Genomic DNA, 8,316 nt, shown 5'->3' with positions numbered 1-8,316 from the left:
GAGCACATGCACTTCCTTTAGGAACAAAGTTTCATATGTCCATCCAGATCAGTTAAACATTATAAAAATGTAAGAATTAAACCAATGTTGCAATGTGAGCACTTATACAAGCTGTCCAAGCGCAGAATTTCTTTTTACTGTTAAATGCTGGTGTCATCAAAAAAAAGAGAGATTGAAAAATCATGAAACATATCTACTACCTCCCCAGCTTCAGAGAAATCTCTCTCACCCCCCAAATAGCTGGTGCTTGAGCAGAGTAAGTGAACTTAGTCTCTGAGCCTAATCTGCTGTTCTGATGTAACCACTTGCCCTCATCCCAGGCTGCTGTGAGCAGGGGTGGGCTGAGTGGGGGTGGAGGGTTCTATGGGAAAGTGCCTTGGACCCCTTGGAAGGGACTCCAGTTGGTTTCTGTCCCTTTCACTAAAAGATATGCTTCCTGGGTAAATTCTTACTTGTCTCAGCCTCATGGGTTTGAATCTGTGGTCCAAGAACATAATGTGTGTGGTCTGCTGGGGGCAGGGGGATGCTCGATGTACAGGTGATCCCCTCCCCTGGCTGGGAGTGTCATGGGCAGAAGCCGGCACCAAGCGTGGGGCATCTGGAAGGGGCTTCCTGGGGGTGGGGGGCGTTGCCTCCTATTTGCAGGCGGGTCTGGTTGGCATCAGTGTGCACGATACACTTAAACAAAGCAGCATGTGCGCACCACCGACACGGTCATGGCCTCGTTAGTAGGGGATCCGCTAAAACCATTCACAAAAACAGTCTTACGTGTAAGACTGATGCCTGGACAGGAAATGCCACCAAGCAGACCCCAGGATGTTCTGTCCTTCTGTGCGAGGCCACGAGCCCTGACCTGCGGGCACACAGCGTCAGGCGTGGAATCCTGAGGGTCCTCGTGGGCCACGCTGGGGGGTGGGATGTGTTCATGACCTGCACAGAGCTGGATCCTTTCACCCTTCATGCAGCAACTCAGTCGTTGATGTTTTCAAGCCACATCTTTTTTGGTGCCTCCCGTCTTTCCCGAAGGCACAGGTGACAACACCGTTGTGGGGGGTCAGCACACGACACGAGTAAAAGTGAGATGTCCCAGCTAGAAATATGACCAGACGAAGATGCCCTTGAAAATTACACTTTAAAATGAACACAGGCTGGTTCAGAGCAGAGACATCCAACATCGCCTTAAGTATATGACGGACCCCAGGCCTGGAGAACCCGAGTACAGCAGACAAGGGACTCAACCAATGTGGACAACATGGAACCAGGCAGAGCGTGCTGGGAAAAAAGGCGAGCATGGCAGGAATGCACACTTGGGGGCAGGTGCGTGGGTATGAGGAGGGGGCCACACGTCTCAGGGACAATAACATCGCTGAGAATCTGTGAAAGTGACAACAAACTATCACTCTAAACACCGTTTATGTGTCAACCAAGTCTTCTCAACAACTGCAGGAGGTAGGTCTGTCTGTAAGCGTCTCCATTCTACAGAGGGGTAAACTGAGGCCACACCATGAGGCAGTATCAGGAGGTCCAGTCCCTGACCACGGCCCCACCTGGCCCCTCAGCCCCTTCCTCCTGCCTGCAGGCTCACAGAGCCACCCCACCGCACAGAACCAGCTCGTCCCCCTGGGTCAGGGTCCGGCAGGAGACTGTATGGCCAGATGGCCAGTGTCCTCTTCCATCTGTGAGCTTGGCTGACCTGAGGCCATCCCAGAAATGGGGGTACTGTGTTCTAGCCAACAAATCAGGTTTCTGACCCCTATGACATTTCGAATTTGCATCAGTTGATCTCAACCAGAACCACCTGAGGCACTTTTGAAAAAATGCTAATTAGATCAGAGTCTCTGGGTCTTCCCTGGTTGGCTCCGTGGTAAAGAATCTGCCAGTGCAGGAGACACAGGTTCGATCCCTGATCCAGGGAGATCCTGCATGATGCTGAGCTGCTAAGCCTGAGTGCCAAAACTATTAAGCCCCTGGGCCTAGAACCTGTACTCCACAATAAGAGAAGCCTGCGCACTGCAACTGGAGAGTAACCCCTGCTCGCCACAACTAGAGAAAAGCATGCACAGCAACAAAGACACAGCGCAGCTAAAAACAACAAATTAATCATTTAAAAAAATCAGAGTCTCTGATTGAGGAACCTAAGCACTGGTATTTTCAAAGCTCCCCACATGGGTGTGCATGCAGGTGGGACTAAGGCCCAGCCTGAGATGACAGAGGGCCCCGTAGCTGTGAGTCAGGGTCCTGCAGAGATGCAGAAAAGGGACATGTTATAAGGGTTGGTTCACACACCACGAAGGCTGATGAGTCCAAGAGCTGCAGTGTGAGTCTGGAGGCTGGAGGCCCAGAGGCCTGAAGGCCGAGCTCTAGTCTGAGCCTGCAGGAGAGAGCAGAGCCGTCCAGCTGGATGACAGAGGGGCAGGCTCTCCTAGCTCGGCCCTGCTGTCTGCTCAGGCCTCTGGGAGACCAGACGAGGCCCCCATATTCGGAGGGTCATCCGCCTTACTAAGTCCACCACCTCAAATGAGAAACTCATCTCGTCTAGAAATTCCATCCTGGAGACACCCAGAATAACGTTAACCAAGTGTCTGGGCACCCTGTGGACAAACGGGCACATGGCGTTCATCACCGCACAGCCCTGCTCACACAGCGTCTGCCTGTGTCCAGGTCTCTTCTTTGGACATGTCTGCACATAAAATCCTAAGGGCTATGCTGTCATTTTCACTTTCAGGGCATTGCCTGTCAGGATAAATGGTCACACATCTTTTCAATGACACATCCCAATAAGGAAAACTGTTAAAATTCTACACATCCCTATACACACTTATTTATTCATTTATAAATTATATTAAGGTTCTATTAGATGAGGAGATATATACATTCTGATACATTCTGAGAGGCCCTTGGACAGTAAGGAGATCAAGCCAGTCAATCCTAAAGGAAATCATACCTGAATACTCATTGGAAGGACTGATGCTGAAGCTGGAGTTGAAGCTCCAACACTTGGGCCACCTGATGCAAAGAACCAGTTCACTGGAAAAGACCCTGATGCTGGGAAAGATTGAAGGTAGGAGGAGAAGGGGGGCAACAGAGGATAAGAGGGTTAGATAGCATCACTGATTCAATGGGCATGAGTTTGAGCAAACTTCAGAGATCGTGAAGGACAGGGAAGCCTGATGTGCTGATGTCCACGGGGCCACAAAAAGTCAGACAGGCCTTAGTGACTAAACAACACCACTCTGACATACATACAGATGCACATCTATGGACATAAATATACGTGCATGTATGTGTACCTGTGTGTGTACACACATTCTGACACTTTCTGCCCACCCAAGAGTACTCCTCTCACTCCCACTTTGGAGATGACAGGTGTAGACGACGCACTGGGTCTTCGATGTCAGGGTCACTGCCGACTTCAGGCTTCTTTGTGGGCGGCATGAGGCTGGGTGCCTGGAGCACATGGTGATGTGTGCTGAGACATCACATGGGGCAGAGGTCTGACGGATATGCCTGTAATTAAAGGAGCCATCTTACTCTCGGCCATGCTGATGCTGCTGGAGGAATTTCAGGGCTTGCGCTGAGACCTCTAGCTGTTACCTGACTCCCTGGATGTGCTCCTGGGACCCTGGGGTCAACGTGGCTGTGACCCCGAGACCCGGCCAGTGCAGCCTGCACTCCAGAGTCCCAGGTGCCAAGAAGCCATGGAATCTGGGGCTGTAGGGCCCTCCCCAGGCCTGCGAGGGGTGCTGGCAATCGGGTCACAGGTCACTTTGCTTTCTTTTTCTGAAACTGCTTCCCCCTAATTGCATTCTTTTCAGGCCTCGTCATACCTGTAACTACCGCTGCCAACACCTTTCCCTGGTCTGTGAGCACGCGTGAAGGCCTGCTTTGTTGTTGCTGTTCAGTCACCCAGTTATATCGGACTCTTTGCGACCCCATTGACTGCAGCACACCAGGCTTCCCTGCCCTTCACTATCTTCCAGAGTTTGCTCAGATTCATGTCCATTGGGGTCAGTGATGCCATCCAACCCTCTCATCCTCTGTCGTCTCCTTCCTCTGCCCTCAATCTTTCCCAGCATCAGGGTCGTTTCCAATGAGTCGGTTCTTTGCATCAGGTGGCCAAAGTATTGGAGCTTCAGCTTCAGCATCAATCCTTCCAGTGAATCAGTTCAGTTCAGTTCAATTCAATCACTCAGTTGCATCCGACTCTTTGCGGCCCCATGGACTGCAGCACACCAGACTTCCCTGTCCATCAACATATTCAGGGTTGATTTCCTTTAGGACTGACTGGTTTGATCTCCTTGCACTCTCAAGAGTGAAAGCCTCATATTTTCCGGCTATTTTTCAGTGCATCCTGAGTTATACATCATCTAGTGTTAGTGCACCCACCTTTTGAAAGATGAGTAAGTCCTAAATAACATTAAAGCACACTGTGACAATAGATATACTTCCTTTTGCATGTAACCTCTTCCATAAAGCCTCCTACAGCTCCCACCTCCTAAAGTCTGTCCCCTTGATAAAACTGTTGTCACGGAGCCAGCATTTGGTCACTGTTGAAGAGCAGGTCTCACTGTTCTTAGACAAAGTTCCTGTTCACAGCAGTTCCAAAAGCCTCCCACAGGCTGTGGAAAGGATGCCAAACCAATGCAAATTTTCAACAACAGCCAATATAGAGAAGAGGGAGGAAAAACTCAACAGCCCAACTGAGACATGAACAAAGGAAATGAAGATGGCCCCAGTGAAAGAAAATGCAATGGCCCCGAAACACTCAGCATTTATTCCAGACATGAGAAAAGTCCATCACAACTGTACCGAGATAGCATTCTCCACCACGAGATGAGCAGAGATGAGGAGTTTGGTGATGCCGTTTTTAGTGAGGGGCGGGAAGCAGGTGGTCTCTGGGCTGGGTGCAAGTGGGGACTACATTCACAGAGGACAAATTGGCAACAGCTGAAACTTTATGATGCCTGTAACATTTCATTTTAGCAAATCCATTTCAAGAAGTTTGTTTACTGGATAGCCTAATGCAGGTGTCAAATGATCTAAGTTCGCAATTATTCACTGAAATACAGAAATAACCTGACCTCATCACTGGAGAGCTGGTTTATACAGTATGCTACAGCCATAGAACAGAATGCTAAACAGCCATTAAAAAGAATTAAAAAGGTGGAACTAACACAAAAGTCCATCTACAGATGAATGGATAAAACCAATGCAGTATATACATACAATGGAATATTACTCAGCCATTAAAATGAAATGACATTCTGATATATGCTACAACATGGATAAATCTTAAGGATATTATGCTAAGTGAAATAAGCCAGACACAAAAGGACAGCATTTGTATGATCTGCTTACTTTCAGAGGGCTTCCCAGGTGGCTCAGTGGTAAAGAATACACCTGCCAAGCAGGAAACAAGCTTTGATCCCTGGGTTGGGAAGATCCCCTGAAAAGGAAATGACATCCCACTCCTGTATTCTTGTCTGGGAAATCCCAAGGACAGAGGAGCCTGGTGGGCTACAGTCCATGGGATTGCAAACAGTTGGACACGACTTAGCAACTAAACAACAGCAACAACTTATTTTCAGATAGCTGGAATAGTCAAACTCTCAGAGACAGAAAGTAGAATGGGCTTAACCAAAGGCCAGGGGGAGAGGGAGTTAGTATTTAATGGGGATGGAGCTTCAACTGGAATGATGAAAAGTTCTAGGGATAAGTGGTGGTGATGGTTGCATAACAAGGTGCATGTATGTAATGCCACAGGAAATTTTCATGTACACTTGAAAATGGAACATTTCATGTTATGTATATTTTACCACAATAAAAATAAAAGAATGAAAGAGTGTTCTTATGTACTGATATGAAATACATCATTAATATATCATCACATATCAAATACATCATAATGTATCAAGTATAATATATTAATATCATCTCTGAAATATATAATTGAGTAAAAATAAAAGATCCAGAATACTATGTATACCATCTCATCACCTGTGTAAAAATAGAGGGGAATAGAAGAAAACACACTTCCCTATATAGGTGCAGACTTTTTCTGAAGCATATGGAAAAACTGGAAATACCAGCCATTCCCAGGGGTGCAGCTGGGTGCCCCGGAAAGGTTAGTGGGGTGAAAGGCTGCAGGAGAGAGGAGACTACTTTTCAGTAAATGTTGTTTCATATCCTCTAACATTGTAGCATGTAAATAAACTAAATAAAATTCATATTTAAAAATTAAAACAAAAATTTTAAATTAATACACTTTCAAATTTTTTCAATAGTTTCTTCTTGCTTTCCTAAAAACTCCATCTTTCCCACTATGATAATCCATGTTTAAATGATCAGTTTATTACAAATATATTCTTTAGTAAACTATTTGAATATATCTTTATGTTCAAGTAGCAATTAAACTATCAGGAACACCAGATTTTTAATATAAAAGAGGCTATTGACTCCTAAGCTTCCAATTTTAGAGTTCCACTAAAAAGTATAGTTTTTATAAGAAACTCTATCATTCATTAACAGTTTTTGAAAATTCTTTCACTTCTCTCATTTTTTAACAGGAAAAAAAGAGTCTTAGGTCATTGTCTAAAGGAATTTGCCCTTCTTTTTCTTTTCTTTTTAAACAGATTCTCATTGTTGATGGCATTTTAATTTTTCTTGCTTGTTATCTTCATATCTTAATGTATGGCTTGCAGTGTAGCTTTGAAGATTGGCCAATTTGAAATTAAAATTTGTACAGATATTATTTATTGTGGCCAAGAAAACTGTTTATACTTTAGCTCATCAAACTATCAAACTTCCCAAATTCAGGGTTTCACCTCCCAATTTGTCAACACTTAATTGCATAACCAAATTATTACTGGTCAAATCATGTCTTTCAGGGGGAAAAATGCCTCATTCAGTGGCTGATTGCCTGAGTTGGCTGAAGACAAACAGTGTTGGAAGAATGATTTGTTTGGGCAGATTCCCAGAGCTAATAGTGATTAATACACTATTTAATGTTAGAAATGTTTCAACTTTACTCTGAAGAATATATTCCCATAATCAGGGGAACCGCTGATTTTCACAACATTCCAGTTGTCTTTTATCCCACAAAAAGTGTGTGTATCTCAGAGGCAGTGTGATTTCTTGTTTTCAAGTTACATACATATTCAAGATCTAGACAGGAAAAAAATTTCCTTTTTTCCCCCGTGAGGTTGGACGCTAGCTCTGCCATTTAGTCAGTGTGCCCTCTGACAGGTGACAGAATTTCTCTGTGCTTCACCTTAATAACCCCGACAGAAAAATTACAACAGCCCCAAGTGCTGTGTAATTTCTATAGTAAAAGTCTGGATCATAGTCAGTGCTCATTCATGTCATTTCCCTTTCTTTATTTAAAAAAAAAGATATTTTTTTATACTAAGAATTAAGTGTATCCCAACACATTTCTTAAAATTGTAACCAACACAGTCAGAAGTTTTGTTAATTTCTCCCATCTGGGTGTAACACTGATGAGACGGAATTAGTTATCTAAGCAAAGTATTGAGTTAGAATTCCTCTCCCCTGATACAGGGAAAAGAAAGAAAAGTCCACTGCTTGGATCTGGGGCAGAAATCAAGGAGAAAACTGTATATATGTCTCATGCTGATGCTATGGGTACACTCAGCTCATAAACCAAAATATTCTTACTTAACTACAGGTCAAAATATGCATTTTCCCTAAGATTTGCTTAACTGGAAGCTTTCGTGGATTTATCTTTTTCCTTTCAAAATCAATACATATATAATTAGAAAGGGAAAAAAATGTTCTAAAACACCATGTTTACTACCTAGATAGAGACACAGCCATTACAAAGAAACCTGATAAACAAGACTCCAAGATGATAAATTCCATAAACTGAGAGATCTATATTCACTAGGCAGATTCAATTAGCTTCCATTTAGTTCAGTCCTCTTGTTCATTTAAAGTATAAATTCAAAACACCAAAACTTTTCAAAATTCCCTACTCAGTGTAAAATGATGAAAATTGTGCTTCGCTTTGTGTCTGCTGTAACTCAGTGGACAAGGAGATCCTTCCATGTTTCCAATCAAAGGAAATGCCAGGCACTTGAGCTGGGGAAACATCCCAAGATGCTTTCCTTGAGATGGAACGTAATAACCACAGAAACAGTCTCCATGGCCTGATGGTTTCTCAAGGCTGAGATCTCACAGCCAAGACATGGAAGCCAAGCGCATCCGGAGACAATTTTATTCTTACAAGGCATGAACCAAAAGAATAAGTTAAGGAAAACTAATTCTTACCTCTACACCTGTCCTGGTGACACTTTCTCA

Source organism: Cervus elaphus, chromosome 30, assembly GCF_910594005.1.
Source record: "Cervus elaphus chromosome 30, mCerEla1.1, whole genome shotgun sequence".
In the NCBI taxonomy this organism is placed as follows: domain Eukaryota; kingdom Metazoa; phylum Chordata; class Mammalia; order Artiodactyla; family Cervidae; genus Cervus; species Cervus elaphus.
The sequence above is the reverse complement of the archived record's forward strand: the minus strand, read 5'-3'. Positions refer to the sequence as shown.